Source organism: Bombyx mandarina, chromosome 15, assembly GCF_030267445.1.
Source record: "Bombyx mandarina strain Sakado chromosome 15, ASM3026744v2".
Taxonomy (NCBI): Eukaryota; Metazoa; Arthropoda; class Insecta; order Lepidoptera; family Bombycidae; genus Bombyx; species Bombyx mandarina.
Window position 1 is genome coordinate 13,528,663 of NC_143221.1, and position 19,977 is coordinate 13,548,639.

The following is a 19,977-nucleotide window of genomic DNA, read 5'->3' on the forward strand; positions in this document are numbered from 1 at the left end:
TTTTTATTGCTTAGATGGGTGGATGAGCTCACAGCCCACCTGGTGCTACATGGTTACTGGAACCCATAGACATCTACAACCTAAATGCACCTCCCATCTTGAAATAAAGTTCTAAGATCTCAGTATAGTTACAACGGCGGCCCCGCCTTTCAAACCGAAACGCATTACTGCTTCACGGCAGAAATAGGCAGGGTGGTGGTACCCACCCGCACGGATTCACAAGATGCCCTACTACCAGTTTCTATGGTTTTCATACAATCAGCGATAGTTCACTACTCAATAGTATTCATTATATAAATAAAACCATCAACCTCTATCGTTACTGTCAAAATCACACAAAAATCAATTACGTAACAACAAAACAGAGAGATACGACACGGACAAGTGAAATTTGTGTGATCATAACGCATGTAAACTTTGCACGTACATTTCTTAAGCTATGTCCACATTATTACGTGCGCGGCGCGCGACTAATTACGTAAACTCGTTTTATTTCGGCGGGTCGTAGGTGTGGCGAGCAGCGGCAGGTCAAAAAATAATGACGAGGCCGCCCGCTCTATCTGAATCGAAATGACATTTAGGTTTTGGAGACGAGATCGCGAACTGATCACGTAAACCAAACAAATTATGTGACCCTGTCTTGTTGACCTATTGAATTTCGTTTCTTGTATAATTATTGTGGGTCATAATGTTTTTTTTATGCACAATCACCATTGTAAACATTTGCGGTTCAACCCAATTTTTGGACAGGTGATTTATGTTGTAACTAGCTGGCCCGGCAAACGTTGTTTTGCCAAATAAATTATTTCTAGGAAAGATAAATAACCTAGATACCGACTGCAGCGCCATCTGCCGGGCTGATTTGTAAATCTAAACCATTCTCGAGTCCACCTGGAAGGTACACAGAAAATTTCATTAAAATCGGTTCAACCTTTTTTTCTATGACTGAAGGATTACTGGTGGCCCGGAGGCCTTTCCAGTTTCACCAGGACAGGTAGGCGAGCAATCGATACAACCGTTTAGGAGTTCAGTGACAAACACACACTCAGAAGAAATATATATTAAGAAGATTATTAAAACAAAAAGAACGAAGAAGTCATGTAAAAAAAAAAGAAGTTGTGAAGGAACATCAAAAGTTGGCTGAAAGAATATTTTTAAATATTAGCACTTGATATATATAAACGTCCGATAATGATAACATTATAATATTAGGTTATTTGTATTCTAATTGTAACTAATTTTAATGTTTATTTCGGCTCATTATGAAAGCGTCTTTTTTAGTATTTTTTTAGACCCAAATTTTCGAGTGTGTTTAGTGTTCTCGCGTCAACTGTCCCTAGCAACATCACTTCTCTCCATCATCATCTCCTTCTTTTTCTTCACCATATCCCACTAAGTGGGGTCGGCACAGCTAATTTTTCTCTTCCATTCTCTTCTATCAGCCGTCTGCTCAACACTCACTCCCCTCTCTCTCTCATATCGTCATTCACACACTCCATCCATGTGTTCTTCGTTCGACTTCTTCCCCCTCTACCTTGCACTACCATTTTCATACATCTCCTAGTAACTTGCATCTCTAAGCATCACATGTCCATACAATTTCATAAAAATCGGTCAAACCGTTTCAGAGGAGTATGGTAACTAACATTGTGACACGAGAATTTTATATATAAGATTAGCGTAAACCTAAACACATTATTTAATATTATGTCTTATTAACGGTAGGCTTTGACCTGGCATTGCTGATGTCCGTGACCGACCGTAACCACTCACCATCGGATGCATCGTATGCACGTCTGCCTATAAAAACCATGGAAAAATGATAATTGCGTCAACATAATTTTTTTTCCACAATTATCAAAATATCTTAATAGCTATTTGATGTATTAAAAATTACATTTTCAGAAACCAGCTTCCTAAATTGCATAATAATTCCTTTTCGTGTTTTTCGTGTGATTGGAATAGATCTCTAATAGATGAGGCCATCTATTATCATACACACGCATTTATACGACTTTCTGGTTTAACATTAATTTGCGTGTTTCAATAAAATGACATTTTATTCTATTTTAAACTATGGTAAGAGATATCATCAAATAATAAATAGGTTGATTTGTTTCGTATCATTCCATATTTCCTGATTGACCGGTTTCTAAATAAAATTAAAAATGAGATTAAAATTAAATTAAAATGTAAAATCAAATATCTTCTAACGTTTTAATTGTATCCAATCATAATTTTAAATCATATTGAGCACATCTTCAATTCATGTGACCACGTAGATGCTCAATTCTTAATATAAACAATTGATTTTAGATATTATATTTTGAGAATGGAGCGGTTTTTTTTTCTACCTATGCTGATAAGCCTTAAGAGGCTATTTCAGTTTCGCCCTAACGTGAGCTCACGGGGCTCAAACCGGAGTGTTGCTAACACTGACGCTAGCAAGGGCAGTGATGCAGAATCTACGGCCGGATCGGAAACGCGACCCAATGAGAAGATCCGGCGAGAAACTCAGTGGGCTGTGTCTGTGGGCTAATTCGCTCGTCGAGCCCTTCTTCGCAAGCGACGGGTTCGACGAGAACGGTGACCGGTGCTTGTGGTGCCTAAAAGCACCGTCCATGGATCGGGATGTGACGTTAATAAACGCTGTATACATAATTTTGTTGTGAAAGCGTAACTATAATTTTATTTGCCACATACTTTGAGATCACAGAAATTTGCCTAATTACCGGGAAAGAAATTTCTACTTAATTACCGGTAGCCTATACGGATTATTCTGGCTTCATCAGGTGTGTAGGCGAGCTCACGGAGCTCAGCTTGAGCTTTGCCATCAATGCCCTAGAAAAAGCAGTGCTTCGTTGAATCTACACCCAGTCACAGCTACGAGGACCATGGTGGACTGGAAGAAGCTGGGCAAATGCTTAGCCGATGCCGCTCCACCAATCCTCCCCTGCGGCCCGGATTCAACTCCATCCCCCGAGGACACAGTCGAATCCATAAACATCATCACGGATCACATCTCTTCCGCGATTATAAGATCCTCAAAAGAAGTCGATGTGGAGGATAGCTTCCACCGCATCAGACTGTCCCCCGAACTTAGGAACCTAACCTAAGAGTTAGAAACGCGGCAATCCGGGCCTACGATCAACTTCCCACGCACTCAAACCGGATTCGGATGCGTCGCACACTGTATTATTATCGAGATCTAGCAGAACTTAATTAAAAATAATACTCTTCTAAATATTCTTAAAACTCCCTTTATTACAAAGGTGTATAACTAAATAACCGATATTGAAAAAAAAAAAAGTGTGTAACACCATACAACACAAGGGAAGTCTCGAAACATAGGTTATGCGTACTAGCACGAGTGTATTGTTTAGTTTTGCTTTATTGCAGAATGCGAACAGGTCTGTTCTTGTCGTTTAAAGTGCTATAATTGATCATTTTTATCGTTTGTTATATCATCGAGGATACGTTAAGGTAAGTTTGAACCTTATAATATTGAAATGTTATTAATTAATAACGTTTTTGCTGTAGTCCTTGAAAAAAAATTTCTTTTTGTATTAGTGTTGACTTTTAAAAATGTATGCAAGTGTATACACCGGGAAATCACTGTTATAGCATTCTACGGTTAATGTTCTTTGAAATTTAGTTGGAATCCCTTGCTCCTATTTGCCCCGCTCATACATTTTTTTTTGTTTTCAGCGCGATGAAAAGGCGAGATATTTTTAATATATGGTTTCCAAGTAATAAAAAAAAGGTCAAAATAACCTTATAATTGAAAAATACTACAATATTATGACATAGAGGACTGTAGAAACCCTCCACGATCACTTCAAATGTTAATAAGTAGTCTTACAGCAAAAATATAATCTAAATGGGAGAAATGTAAGCGAAAATAACAGGGATCAATCTGGATTTAGTCAAACATTTCTGTTATCTTGGAGGCACAAGACATATGCCGAAGAGACAAGAAAACTTTATTTAGTACATTGTTCCTGGTACTACATACCTTCTAGTAGGTATACACAAAATCCTCTCACACTCAATAGAAGTAATTGAAACATGCGTTTTACCTTTGGACCAATTAGCAGAAGAAGCTCAAGAAGCGAACAATAAGGAATATAGGAGGAATCGCGAGTATTTCAGCAGGAATACAAGCAGAATTAACACCAATCGAGACGTACTTAACTTATTTCTGATAGGTTCAGATCTCTATCTTCCAAATCAACAGTGCAAAATAGAACATGGGAGAAGAAACTTACTCGACGGAGGAAGATGGGTAGAAGGTTATGCGAATTTTTTTTAGTCTTTTGAATATATTTAGGGGTGTAAAATATATTTCTTGTGTATTTAGAACAAAGTTGCAGTATTAAAAATAATATTTTTAAAGAAAATAAAGATTAAATGATTTTTATTAATAATTAATGTTATTTATTTATTTATTTAGAAATACGAAATAACATCTAATATTAACATTTTATGACACGTAAAATTAAAAAAAGATAAATTCACGCAAGATTGAATTAAGGTCTGCTAGATTTCGATAATAATACAGTGTGCGTCGTCTACAGCGGGATGTTAAATCTCGCCTAAGCGACGCCCGAAATGAGAATTGGGATAGTTACTTAGAAGGACTCGCGCCCTCTCATCAAGCATACTGGCGACTAGCAAGGACTCTCAAGTCCGAAACTACCGCTACTATGCCTCCTCTCGTACGCCCTTCAGGCCAACCACCGGCTTTCGATGACGATGACAAGGCAGAGTTGCTGGCCGATGCACTGCAAGAGCAGTGCACCACCAGCACTCAATACGCGGACCCCGAACACACCGAGGCAGTCGACAGGGAGGTCGAGCGCAGAGCTTCCCTGCCACCCTCGGACGCGTTACCCCCCATTACCTCTGACGAAGTTAGAGAAGTAATAGATAACCTTCAACCTAAGAAGGCACCCGGCTCCGACGGCATCCGCAACCGCGCGTTAAAACTCTTACCAGTCCAACTGATAACAATGTTGGCTACCATCTTAAATGCCGCTATGACGCACTGCATCTTTCCGGCGCCGGCGGTATGGAAAGAAGCGGACGTTATCGGTATACACAAGCCGGGAAAACCGAATAATGAAACCGCTAGTTACCGTCCGATTAGTCTCCTCCCAGCGATAGGCAAAATTTACGAACGGCTCCTTCGGAAACGCCTCTGGGACTTCGTTACCGCGAATAAAATTCTAATAGACGAGCAGTTTGGATTCCGCGCCAAACACTCGTGCGTACAACAAGTGCACCGCCTCACGGAGCACATCTTAATAGGGCTAAATAGGCGTAAACAAATCCCGACCGGCGCCCTCTTCTTCGATGTAGCGAAGGCGTTCGACAAAGTCTGGCACAACGGTTTGATCTACAAACTGTACAAAATGGGAGTGCCAGACAGACTCGTGCTCATCATACGAGACTTCTTGTCGAACCGTTCGTTTCGATATCGAGTGGAGGGAACTCGTTCTCGTCCCCGTCATCTGACTGCCGGAGTCCCGCAAGGCTCCGCACTCTCCCCGTTACTATTTAGTTTGTATATCAACGATATACCCCGGTCTCCGGAGACCCATCTAGCGCTCTTCGCCGACGACACGGCTATCTACTACTCGTGTAGGAAGATGTCGTTGCTTCATCGGCGACTCCAGATCGCAGTAACCACCATGGGACAGTGGTTCCGGAAGTGGCGAATAGACATCAACCCCACGAAAAGCACAGCGGTGCTATTCAAAAGGGGTCGCCCTCCGAATACCACTTCGAGCACCCCACCCCCCAATAGGCGCGTAAACACCTCCGCCGTTAGCCCCATCACTCTCTTTGACCAGCCCATACCGTGGGCCTCGAAGGTCAAATACCTAGGCGTCACCCTCGACAGAGGGATGACATTCCGTCCCCACGTAAAAACGGTACGCGATCGCGCCGCGTTTATACTAGGACGACTCTACCCAATGCTTTGTAGACGAAGCAAACTGTCCCTCCGTAATAAGGTAACCCTCTACAAAACTTGCATACGCCCCGTCATGACGTATGCAAGCGTAGTGTTCGCTCACGCGGCCCCCACCAACTTGAAACCCCTTCAGGTTATACAATCCCGATTCTGCAGGATAGCCGTCGGAGCACCATGGTTCCAGAGGAACGTGGACCTCCACGATGACCTGGAGCTCGACCCCGTCAGTAAGTATCTACAGTCGGCATCGCTGCGCCACTTTGAGAAGGCGGCACGACATGAGAACCCTCTCATCGTAGCCGCTGGAAATTACATACCCGACCCAGTAGACCGAATGGTAAACCGTCGACGTCGCCCAAAGCACGTCATTACGGATCCTCCTGATCCATTAACGGTGCTTTTAGGCACCACAAGCACCGGTCACCGTCCTCGTCGAACCCGTCGCTTGCGACGAAGGGCTCGACGAGCGAATTAACCCACAGACACAGCCCACTGAGTTTCTCGCCGGATCTTCTCAGTGGGTCGCGCTTCCGATCCGGTGGTATATTCTGCGAAGCACTGCTCTTGCTAGGGCGGTGTTAGCAATTCTCCGGTTTGAGCCCCGCGAGCTCACCTACACAAGCTAGGGTACGCTGAAATAGCCTCTCAAGGCTATCAGCATAGGTTGGAAAAAGAAAATCTATGGAGCGGAATCGCGACCCACTGAGAAGATTCGGCGAGATACTCAGTGGGTTGTGTCTGTGAGTTAAGTTGTTTTGGTTTGAGGGTGGGACACCAATTGTACTGTAAAAACTGAATGCATACGCAAGGTAGGCGGCATTTATATTGTTCATGTCTATGGGTTCCTGCACGATAACCGTACTTGTAGAACTCGACAAAGAGTTCGACGTGCAACCTAACCCATGCATCAGCCCGCTGAGTTTCTCGCCTGATCCTCTCAGCGGGTTGCGATTCCGTTCCGGTAGTAGATTCATTCGCGAAGTAGCTGCTCTTTAGTTGTTAGATCTCCTTCGGAGGCGCTCGGGCACCTGTTAGCAAATCAAACCCCTCCTGGCAGAGCCTTTGCTCGCCTACCTGTCCTGGTGAAACTGAAAAGGCCTCCGGGCCACCAATACACCTTCAATCATAAAAAAAGGGTTCCGGCAACCACTTAACGCCAGGTGAGCCGTGAGCACGTCCACCTGTCTAAGCAATAAAAAAAGGCTTGAAATCCAAGTCTTAATTGTATTGTATGATTGTTTTCACTTTTCTCCTGAAACTATTCAACACACCTGATAATGTTCACCGTTGCTTAGACACATCAGTGTTTCCAGGGTCGCCTCCAAGCCATTGCCTCCGACTGAGGATTCCTCAAACCTTGTTTACGACACCAAAACTAAAATCAGGTTTCTCATGAATAAAATGTAAATAAATAGTGTGTATGAAGACAAACAAAATGAAATAACATCGTTGCGTTTCAAAACTGGAGCAACGCAATCGCAAAATCGACGCATCAGCGTATTGAAACATGTATCTGGTACAGTGTATATCGCAACCGATCAATTTGTGTTTGGTCTGGTGCAGCATTTTAAATAGGCAGTCGCGCGTTACGGCTTTGTATCCGCTCCTTAATACACGAAATAATCGCAAAAAAAAAAAAAAAACTCTAAACAACCTTTCGTAATGCACAACAGCCAATAACATTGACCGTATTAGTTAAGAAATAAGTGAAAAATTTACAAAGAGTACGTACGTTATAAAGTTAAGGATTTTTTACTAGATGCCACTACGTGGGAATGAGGCGTTCGCTCCTGGCCTTTTCATTTTTCATTATTATTATTATTTATTTGAATTGTATTTTTTTGACTTGTTTTTTGGTATAATGTAAATATGTTTTCTTATTTAAAAAAAGAAAAGAAAATATTTGATAAAATCCAAAAAAAAAAAAAAAAAGCCCGCTGAGTTTGTTTCGCCGGTTCTTCTCAGGACTGTGGCTTTTTTGGAACCGGTGGTAGAGTTAACATTTTCTTTTACATTTTAACATTCAACAATAGTGTGTTTTTGATGACATCCAAGTTGAAATAAATGATTTTGAATTTGAATTTGAATTTGTACCGAATGCAACGTGAATGAAATGACGGAATCATTTTTTTGTTGTTGTTTAATGCACATAAATATTAAAAAACCGATAACAATTAATACAATTTTATTCACTGCATGTTTGTCTAAATTCTCCTACTTTAAAACGCAATAATTTTTATTTTATCCTTAAAAATGTTTGAAGGTAAATAATTACATTCAAAAAAACAGCGCCAGATATAATTCATGATTGTTATTTGATAAGCTACAGCTATTTTGCAGATTACTCGTTTTTGTTTTTAAAAATATGTATTATTATTATTATTTTATTTGCTTCGATGGGTAGAGGAGCTCACGACCCACCTGGTGTTAAGTGGTTATCGGAGCCATAGACATAGACATCTACAATGTAAATGCGGCCGCCCACCTTGAGACATGAGTTATAAGGTCACACTTTTAACAGTACAATGGCTACCCTACCCTTCAAACCGAAACGCATTACTGCTTCACGGCAGAAAGATGCAGGGTGGTGGTACCTACACGCGCGGACTCGCAAAACGTCTTACTACCATTAATTACACAAATCATAATTTTGCGGGTTTGATTTTTATTACACAATGTTATTCCTTCACCGTGGAAGTCAATCGTGAACATTTCTTAAGTACGTATTACATTGCAAAAATTGGTACCCGCCTGCGGGATTCGAACACCGATGCATCGCTACATATGCACCGGACGTCTTATCCTTTAGACCACGTCGACTTTAACTTCATTTGTGTTGGACTAATCAGGGTTAAATTACCGTCAGTCAGCGTGTTCTCGTCTGGTACGTGTGGCTTGTGGCTAAATTTGAAGCGAATAGAAATAACCTAAGCCAAAGCGTCTCCACTGCATACTTCAACAATGAGAACGAAATCCCACCCTAATAGGCAATTGATTACCAAAATCGCCACTAAATGTTAAAGAATAACTCCGACATCCTCATCAACAATACCAGCACCTGTATCTGAGAGTATCGAAGCCGCATTCCTGTGTAAGCTGATACCGAAACACAGACACCGAAATAAAACGTGAAAGAATGGAAGCTCTAAATACATTAATTGTTTTGTAATTACAACTCATTTAGTAAATGAGATATGGTGACCGTTTGCGGGTACCGTAATTACACATAAGAATGTACATTAACAGTGATTGTTGTAACCGTTTACCAGCTTGTAATTGTTCGTCTGTAATGTTTAGACTGTTTACAAGATGGAACATTGCAGGTCAACTCTGATTTCGAACTAAAATTATTTACGACATGATTGAAAACGCCTTAGTAAAGACGCTCTCTTTCTTAGTTGGATTCAATAGAGCTAATTTCGAATTAAATATCTAAGTTTATCATTTTAAAAATTATATGTATAAATACATTTATTACATACACGAGGACAAATTTTATCGAAATTTTCATATTCAAATCCGGCATACAGATAGGCACCAATATTTATATGTTCACGAATTACTTCTATGATGAAAGAGTGACGCAATAAAAGAGATGACATTGTGTGATTTATATTCGTATTTTTTTTTAAATTGCTGTATTTATTTTAAATAATCTTTAGACTATATTTTAAATGTCGTCAGACACCAAAAATTTTTTTCTGGGTGAAAAGATGTTGATGATTTATTTGTATTTGAGTTCTCGTCTCATACATACCATTTAAATTTTATCAAGATCTGACCAGTAGTTTTTTTACGAATACTGCATATTTAAATGACATTGTCGATGTTCTCGTCTTAAATATTTTGTTAACATTTTGTATTATTTATCACATAAAATGATTCTATAGCTACTCGTAAAAAAATATAGCATTCGTGTGAAGCGCTCAAATTGAAATAGCTTGAGAGCACACATATATATTGGCCTTCAAATAAAAGAATGTTTGTTTGTACAAACAGCCGTTCCATCACCGGATCGTGACCACATATTCACCGTAGTATTTATCGCCACGTCACGTGCGGATTAAAACGAGGCTACAATTTTATATTTATTGTGTCCTTTATACATTGAAAAACCACGTATGAACGATTCAAGGCTGAACAGAAATGTATAAAAATAATAATAATAAATGGGAATAAATCACGCACGATGATATGTGTGTTTAGTGCGAGTTTCTTAACGTTATCGATAGCGCAAAAGTTAAGCCAAATTTGTATGCAGTTGGAACAGCGCCCCTAGCGGCAAACGTAGGCAAACGATCCCATTCCATACAAATATGAGGTAACTTTTACGCTATCGAGAACGTTAAAAAATTCGCACTAAGCACACTGGCCCCAATTTAGCATTTCATGTGCTATAGGCATCAAAGACTGATAAACATACTTATATAAGTTTTAAATATGTACATATATAGATAATAAACACCCAGACAAAGAGCAAACAAACCTATTCATCAAATAATGTTTGCCCCCCCCCAAGTGGGTATCGAACCCACGAACCTCGGCGCCACAGTCCAAAGCCGCTAACTACTGCTCAACCGAGTCAGTCAGCCAATATGATGAGTTTTAAAGAAACAAACATCAGGTCGCATATGATATGATTTCCACTATTCGATTGAAAATTTCAAGCTATAATTGTATTTATTTCTCATGTAGTTTATATGTACATATTTTCATATATATTATCATATCACATTGCCTTATATCATATTACATTTAAAAGTTGATTTAAAAACAAAATTATTGTTAATTTTAGCTTAGAGATCGATCTTCGAAGGTAAAAACAAAAATAATATAAACGAATATACACTGAGAGGGTTTTTTTGTAAAAAATCAAAGATCATTTTGTGTTTCTGGCTGTCAAGATTCATTAAAATAATTACTTTTTGTTTTGGAGTTCTCACATTATGCTCTAACCAAGCCGAGAATACTTTTCATATTAATTACTTAATTAATTTTCACTTATGATGATTACGTACGTGGCTTGATTATGTCAGCTATCACTGTCGGCTGAAGTCGCGTTGTATCATATTCCATTTTATAATACATTCCTTTTTTCAATAAACTAAACTTGTGATTAAATTCAAATTATTTGTGATGTTTATTAAATAAATAATTACAGTAAGATCAAGCTTGCACGTATACTATAATAACAAATTTCATGACATCGATTAATCGATAATTCCCATATGCGATTTAGCCCATGTAGCGTTTTTGGAACGAAGTTCCTTACGGCAGGCTTGGAGGGGATAGGGATTTTGCTGCGCGACCGAACTGAAAAAAATGTGACAGTAAAACCGTAAGAAAAAATCCGTGGAAAAAAGTGCGTGGAATAAAACCGTTAAATGAGACGTGCGCAGGCGCGACAGTCGCATACACAAGCGTATAGTGTATAATACCTTTCTCTTTCTCCCTCTTTCTTTTCGTTCTCTCATCCATTCTCTTTCTATTATTATTATTTCTATTTTTCTATTTCTATGTAATTTTATGTTGTCAAACAAAAATAAACAGACATATTTTGTTATTTTAGTTGATAATTTGAATTACGATGTTTTTGTTATTTTAAGTAATTTATTATTTCCTAAAATACTGAATTTCCTAAATTACTTTCTTGTACTTAAATAAAAACTAATCAGCAAAATTTAAGAGAAAAATCAAGAAAACCTACATAAAATTGAGCACGATTTTTTTTGCAATTTGTGTCGATTCTACATTAGCCGAAGGAACTTCGTTCCTACCTGGTGTCCCACGACACCACATAATTACTTTTTATTATTTTTTATTGCTTAGATGGGTGGATGAACTCACGGCCCACCTAGTGTCAAGTGGTTACTGTAGTCCATAGACATCTGCAACGTAAATGCGCCAACCACCTTGAGATATGAGTTCTAAGGTCTAAGTATAGCTATAACGGGTGCTCCACCCTTCAAACCGAAACGCATCACTGCTTCACGGCAGAAATAGGCAGGGTGGTGGTACCTACCCATGCGGACTCACAAGAGGTCCTACCACCAGTAATTACGCAAATTATAATTTTGCGGGTTTAATTTTTATTACACGATATTATTCCTTCACCGTGAAAGTCAATCGTGAACATTTGTTAAGTACGTATTTCATTAGAAAAATTGGTACCCTCCTGCGGAATTCGAACACCGGTGCATCGCTAGATACGAATGCACCGGACGGCTTATCCTATAGGCCACGACGACTTCAAATTCTTTTGGATTCTTACAAAATGTCTAACGGTCACCATTCATTTTAATATTTAAAAATATTGGGCCGCCTATATTTTGAACACATACATACATACTTAATGCCTTTTAACACACTTTCGAATAGCTTTTTTAAATAATTTCCAATCCCTTTGCGTTCTTTACTCAGTTTTCTTTTTATTTTCAGACGATGCAACCCATGGCTTATGGACGTAAAATGTGACAGTTTTACATGCAACCATAAGTTTAACTCGAACGTGTGAGACCGAAGTGAAACCGACCGCTGTTAGTGCTAGTGTTGTTATACGGACGGACTTTTTACTATTGGGCTGTTTTGCCTTGGTGAGTTTTTTATATTTTTACACACTTTTATTAGTTCTAAAACGCCTTGTCGTTCAACAAACCGCGTCCGAACCCCGAATGGGGCAGGGCTCATCCGAAGCAGACCGGGAGAAACGTGACGCGAGTCACGCGGACTACATATTATGTACAAATCTACGCGTCACCCTGCCCCGGACCAGTGAGTCCTTATCATATAATAGTTAAATCAAGACGCGATGATTTATTTTTCCTTAGCAAAATAGTTTAATAATCAACTATGTCAAATCTAATTGGTCTTATTACAGAAGACATCAACTCAAAAAAATATAACATAAGAATTGGATTGTTGGAACATTAGTAACTTTCTTGAAATTGGGTCCTTTTACAAGACTTTTCATGCGAATGCGTAGCTATTTATTATGTATAACTACGTAACAATTAGCCAGTTTCTATTAAATCTTTCCGAAACTAAGCATTGCATATATACAATATAAAGCATCTTCTATTGTTCGTTATACGGGATTTAAAAGTCCCAAATTGCAGATTAGAGTCAAGTCTAGACATTAAATCTGAAATCTTCTACAGGCCTGCTTTCTTTCTACTGCTTAATTACATTGTAATCGAAATAAAAACTTTTTAATGAATTCAAACATATTTCATACTATTCAGCCGGTCGCTTTTTATGTCTCACTACGCAATTAGTTAATAACATTATTTGAGCACTTTTCGAAATATTTATATCATTAGTTACGTTGACTAAAAAGATGACGCTGCATTTAACACTTTCTATTTAAAAAAAAAAAGATAAACGTAAAACATACAATTTGAACAGTCGGCTATTTTATATAGAGTTTGTAATTACACAAAATGACGATAGGTCATTTATTGGTCCATGGACCGTGATGGGGCTGTTCCGGGCGTGTCGGATGTCATTACAACGCGACCTTGCTCCACGGTGACAAGGCCATAGACATGTCGACTATTTCACACGCCATTATCAGTGGATTACGTTTTCGTGATGCTACAATGCTATAAACAAAATTGTTTCTGGTATCTTTTAATGGCCAACATTCAAGAAGCAGTTGTAACATTATCGTGTTGGTTTCTCGAATCTTCTCAGAGAACTATTACGCTTTTTGTAGCCACTGGTAGACTTTACTGTTAAATGATAAAAGAAATTCGAATCAAATCCTTTTGAATTTTCACAGAAAAGTTGTTTGGTTTAGGTCATCAATTACTAATTTCAAAAAAATCCAGGTTTGAACTATGAAACTATAGCACAAAATTGCGATTGACGTAATTTTATGAACATATTGTTGTTAGTTAAGTAAGTCGTATTTTTGGTGCAACATTTATTATTTATCTATCTGCTCCCCATTTTTGAGCTCCTGTTTTCAGCTCATACAGATGGTAAAGTCGACTAACCTACTCTCTTTCGACATCTAAGCGACCACATAAACAATGATGGTTCGCATTGAAGTATTTAATGTATCCAGTGATCACGTAAAACCAGTTTTCTTTCTTGCTTCTATATGATCCTAATTTGAGACGGTTAATAAGTCCATCTATATTGCCTCCCACCTTGAGGCATTTGTAGTTAAAGCTTTACAATGAGAGTACTTAGCGTCAGAGATTATCCGAGAAACTGGGCGATAAGCTTGTTTATCAAACGCAGCAATATACGTAAAAATTGACCCAGGTAAAATCGAATCAATAAAACGAATGCTGTATCAAAATCGAGACGTAAGTGGCGTGAGAACTTTAAAAACCGTGAACCATAATTTAATAAGTGATTGGTTGATTCATTAATGGCGGAATCCCGTTTGAGGAATCGGTACAATCTTCTATAAATAACGCTACTTTAGAAACCATTTTATGTCAATAAATTTCGTTTGACTTCATGATTTAAAATGAACGTATTGTATTAAACTTGAAACTTGTAAGTGAGTATCAGTAGAATAGCTGTAGTATCTTAATTAGCACTACTCTGTGGTATTCTCGTCCTTCTCTCTACGGGGGTAATGTCATTATTTGCGCACCAAGCTTCCGGGGTTAATCGAAAATCATTTTTTATTGCCCTTGTAGGCAGACGAGCATATGCCCCACCAGATTGTGAGTGGTTATTGTCGAAAATTTGACGTTAGCAATGACACGGGCAGAGCTTAACTGCCAAAAAGGATCTAATCAAAATAATGGGTTTGTGTAGCTATAAACATTATGAATTCCACTTGAGACATGAGATCTATTTTCGAAAATTTGTCGACTTAATTTTAGTTTAAATATGTATATTTTTTTGCGACGCTTCGGTGAAATGAGTGCCGTGAGAACGTAAAACACTTCAAAACAACTGCTCACAAGCACTCTTAACTTTTTTAAAGAACTCTTCATACAATTAGTTATTTACTTTTTAAATAATTTCTTAAAATACTTTATAATTTATTTATGACAGAGTATTGTAATATTTACAAAAGCTTAATTATTAAAATATGATTTTTACCTACTTCGAAAATATGACTTAACTTTATTGTATACTAAGTGATCATTAAGTCAATAAGAAATACTCTAAAAACATTATATTTTTTTATCCTAATTAGATTCTTATAGCAATGTCAAGGCTCAGAGCTATTATTTTCATAATAAAAAAGTGTGACGTCATACTAGTAACTGTTATTAATGCGAGTGATATTGCTTTCAACGTCAATACTGTGTGACGTCATAATTCTGTAACCCGATCTTATTTGTCACATCGTACGAATAGAACTATACGCAATTATCTTCTATACATTAATACATTTAGCTACTCTTCCAAAGCTTCTTTTGGTTCTAAGAAGTGATACACTGAAATGTCTCGAGGCATTATCGTATTTTTTGGGTAGTATCGTGTGACGTCACACGGCCCACTGAGTGGGTCGCGTTTCCGATCCGGTAGTAGATTCTGCGAAGCACTGCTCTTGCTAAGGCCAGTGTTAGAAACACCTCCTGGTTTGGGCCCCGAGAGCTCACCTACACGCTAGGGTAACGCCGATATAGCCTCTCAAGGCTATCAGTATAAGTAGTAAAAAAAAGTGACGTCACACGTGCGTGTGGCGGGCGGCGGCCGTGTAATGTGCCCGGAGGCGAACCGAGCCGTGGGAGCGGCGAAAGTGCGGGATATAACCGAGGAGGAAGATGCACACGATGCACGTTCGCTGTCGTATACATAATCGCACATGTGTGTGTAGGTATGGACAACTTAGCTGAACGCGTTCGTGGTCTTGTAGCATCACACGTGTCCCTGAAGTCTGAAGTCGTAGGCTCCATGATAATCAAGGACTTGTCCGTTTCCCTTTGTAGAGTGATATGCACTGAACTATCTTCTTTCTGTTATGTGTTTAACTTCTTTGGGTCTGGGAAAACGATCTTTTTTTTAAACCTACCTAAGCTGAGAGCCTTGAGAGGCTATTTCAGCGTAACCTTAACTAGTAGGTGAGCTCACGGGGCTCAAACCGGAGTGATGCTAACACTGACCCTAGCAAGAGCAGCGCTTCGCAGAATCTACCACCAGATCGGAAACGCGACCCACTGAGAAGATCCGGCGAGAAACTCAGTGGGCTGTATCTATGGTGTAATTCGCTTGTCGAGCCCTTCGTCGCAAGCGACGGGTTCGACGAGGACGGTGACCGGTGCTTGTGGTACATAAAAGCACCGTTAATGGATCGGGAAGATCCGTAATGAGGGAAAACGATAACTTAGTCGACTCACACTGAAACTTTTAGATGATCTTTTGATTTTTCATACTCTCACGAATTTTCTGTGCAGATTGGATTGGAATAATATTTACAAATTTTCGTTTTTGGCATCGGCATGTTATTTTAGTTTTTCGTTCAATTTTTCTTTTGTCTGAGCCACAAGTACTTTCACTTGGACCGTCAACTAATGGCGTGGATGGAGGATTGAAGAAGGCATTAGGAAAAAGAAATTCCAAGTTTTATTGTCTTTTACATAAAAATTCACGTGACAATGCTTTACGTATTTGAATTAACGTAATTTAATATTACCGCACGTCATAAGTGACAAACAAATGATAATCGTATGTAATACATACACGTTACGATTGAAATCACAATCGACAAGTCTTGTAAAACTGAAATAGAACCGACCGCGCATAACGAAGGCGCATTGGAGCCTGGACCGGTTCATGCATACCGGAACCAATACGAATTGCAAACTTAAGCGCTTGCCTTTCACGTAATAGCACAAAACCAAGTTGGTTTTGTAAGTACGCTGTGAATACATACGGGTTAGTACCGCCATTCTCCTTACTCGTACAAAATGATACGTCCGAATTTGAAGGGTACAAATAAATTTATATTTAGATACCATATCAGCGACGGGTTCACGTGACGGTATCTATGTAAGCTCCTGTGATGACGTTCATCCAATGATCCGAATTCGAACCGCAGTGACACTTTAAACTTTAGAGCAGGGGTGGGCAAATATTTTGATAGTCGAGCCGGACCACATTGCAGATGAAAATTTGACCTCGGACCAAACAGTTTTTTTTTCTAATTTTAAGTATAGTTTTTGCTAAGGATGTCAATTAATGAATTTTAAAACCAACATTTTTTGAATCAAAATATTTATTTATCAAGTCATTTGAATAAAAAAATTGAAAAGAAAATTTATGTTAGACAAAAACTAATATTTGTGTTTATAATAATAATATATACAATGCTTCACGTACCAGACAAAATTCTACGGCCGCCATTTACCCAGGCCTGCTTTAAAGCCATGTTTATCTGCCGAGAGCAGTAAGGTTTTCCGGTTCGAAGTGTGGGACAGCCGGTTACAAGCAAATTGAGACTTCCTGAGACTGTGTGGGCTAGCGATAACGATTAAGCACCAACCTAGTCCCTCACGGATTTACCCATCGGACCAATAAAATAAAAACCTAAAGAATAAAATTATTTTCCGATTTTTTAACCTATCTCTGTCGTGAAGCAGTAATGCGTTTCGGTTTGAAAGGCGGGGCAGCCGTTGTAACTATAAGTATACTGAGACCTTGGAACTTATATCTCAAGATGGGTGGCGCATTTACGTTACAGATGTCTACGGGCTCCAGTAACCACATAACACTAGGTGGGCTGTGAGCTCGTCCACACATCTAACCAATAAATAAATAAATAAAGATCAAATCAAAACATAGCACTCGTTCTAAATTTATCTTTTTCATGGAGTATGCAAACCGTGTTCAAATCTATACACATTTCTATGTATAAGTACTTTACAGTTCTCACTAGTCGCAGTAAATGCTTTATTTATATTCCTTGCATCCAGTAAGTGCGAGCAAAGGCGACTCTCAGTGGAAAGCTAGCCGACCCACATCAAATCGAACCTGTTTCCGTTTTATATAACACACGCTCAGTTTTCGACGTCAAGGAATATTCCAAGATATTTATTATCTTCGCGAAGTAAAATAAGTGAAAAGTAAGGTAGCAAGTAGTACTAAGTAAGGGCAGTATTTTTATCGATCTTCGCGACTCGTAGATAATATGTAATTTTAAAACTAATTTAAAGTTAGATCTCGTGTATTGTAATTGTAATTACATTATTACCGACGTCTCGGTACAGTACTTGACAGTTTTCGTAGTCACGAACGATTAGTGTTGTTCGTCAATGTTTGAATATTATTTACAATATACTATTTATTTAATTAGTGTGATCGGAAAAATCACAATTAACTTGAGCTATTTAATCAAAACGTAATATGTAATACAGAAACATTATTTCCGAGCGACAACAATAACACAAAATATTTATAAAAAATCTTTGTAAATTTTAAATTCAATTTAGTTTAGTTCTTTCGATTATGAAGTGTTGATATAAGTACATACACTTGTACATACACTAGTTACGTAAATAAGGCAGATGAGTTTTCTAAAAGTCGTTAACGCATAAGAGGCATCTCGCCAACTGAATGGACTTACCTACATGACAAAATTAAACAATAAACTCATTTTTTTTCCTACCTATGTTGATAGCCTTGAGAGACTATATCAGCGTTGTCCTAGCGTGTAGGTGAGCTGTCGGGGCTCATACCGGAGGTGTTGCTAAAACTGGCCCTAGCAAAGGCAGTGCTTCGCAGAATCTACCACCGGATCGGAAACGCGACCCACTGAGAAGATAGGGCGAGAAACCCATTGGGCTTAACTCATAGCTATGTGAACTAAACTGTGACAAAAGATATATTTGTATGTAACTTCATTTGTAGAGGACACGTCTATTTTTGGAGACCAATGTAAAAAAACACGTCACAAATCACTTTTCGAGACACCAACCAGGACAAATCGAACGAAGAACAAATTGACGATAACACTTCTTGGAGCAACGACCTCGAATTCAGCAAAAAACAAATATAACCGCAAATTAAATAATACGACTTGACAATTACGTAGATTGCTTTATGAAACAGTATATAATCACTACATTCTATCTTGTAGACTTCTAAAAATTTTAACAACTGATTGATATCTCAATGTACAATATTAAAAATCAAATTATAAATGTAACCACTTAAGTGAAATTTGAAACTGTTTCGAATCATACCATATAAATAGAATAAAGAATGCTAAAATTTTTATCGAAAAATTTAAATCAAATATCGGTTAGATGTAAATTCTCTCAAATATTTACGTACCAGTAAACAATTAACATGCTACAACATAGAAAGCTTCTCAACACACCGATAAATCTTCATCAGATCTGCTTGCTAATTGATGATGTTGCGCAATAAAAACTTGAATATTCGCTTCGAACGCCCATCGAGATACCAGGACATCAGAAAGTAGATAGAAGTAAAAATACCGAATATAGCTTGCTTGCTTTCCCGCGTGTCGGCAAGTTGTCAGCTGCGCCTCGCCAACGGGACGCGTGGCCATTGCACCTCAAACCAGAAACGAGGTGAAAACACTACGTTTTAACTCGAACAAGTTACCAAGAAATTCTTAAATATATATTTTTACATAAATAATCTTATGAAATGTTTTATTAACAAACAAACGCAACTGCCTGGAGACGTTCGACATTTTGTTTTATTGAAATTATAATTTCACTCTAAATTTCGTATGCTCTGTGGAAATATTTTAGCACGTACATAAATAAAGTTTTAAAATGTTTTATAGTATTACAAATGTTAAATAGATTTATCAGCAAATGACCGACGGTCACAATTTGCGTAAGCTTTCAAAAAAAAAAAAACACGATTACAAACATATCTACGGAATTCGTGAAGGAGTCTTTAGCGGATTTCAATAGAACATTTCTCGTATTGCAAAAATAGTTGTTTAAATAGTGAAATCGGCTATTTGCTGTCGTGCATCGTGTTTCTAGCTCGTGATCCTCTCATTTTCTATCCATCGTATGTAACATGTGAAAATTATCTTTCGAACA

The 19,977-nt window shown here is 38.3% G+C and overlaps 1 protein-coding gene across 1 annotated transcript in view; it reads left to right on the forward strand.

Moving 5' to 3' along the window:
- Positions 1-19,977, forward strand: part of LOC114248566 (uncharacterized) — an 81,352-nt gene that overhangs the window by 13,693 nt on the left and 47,682 nt on the right. The window contains exon 2 of the mRNA XM_028181848.2: positions 12,416-12,570. The gene's annotated coding sequence lies outside the window, so the exon portion shown is untranslated. The remainder of the gene's footprint in view (positions 1-12,415; positions 12,571-19,977) is intronic.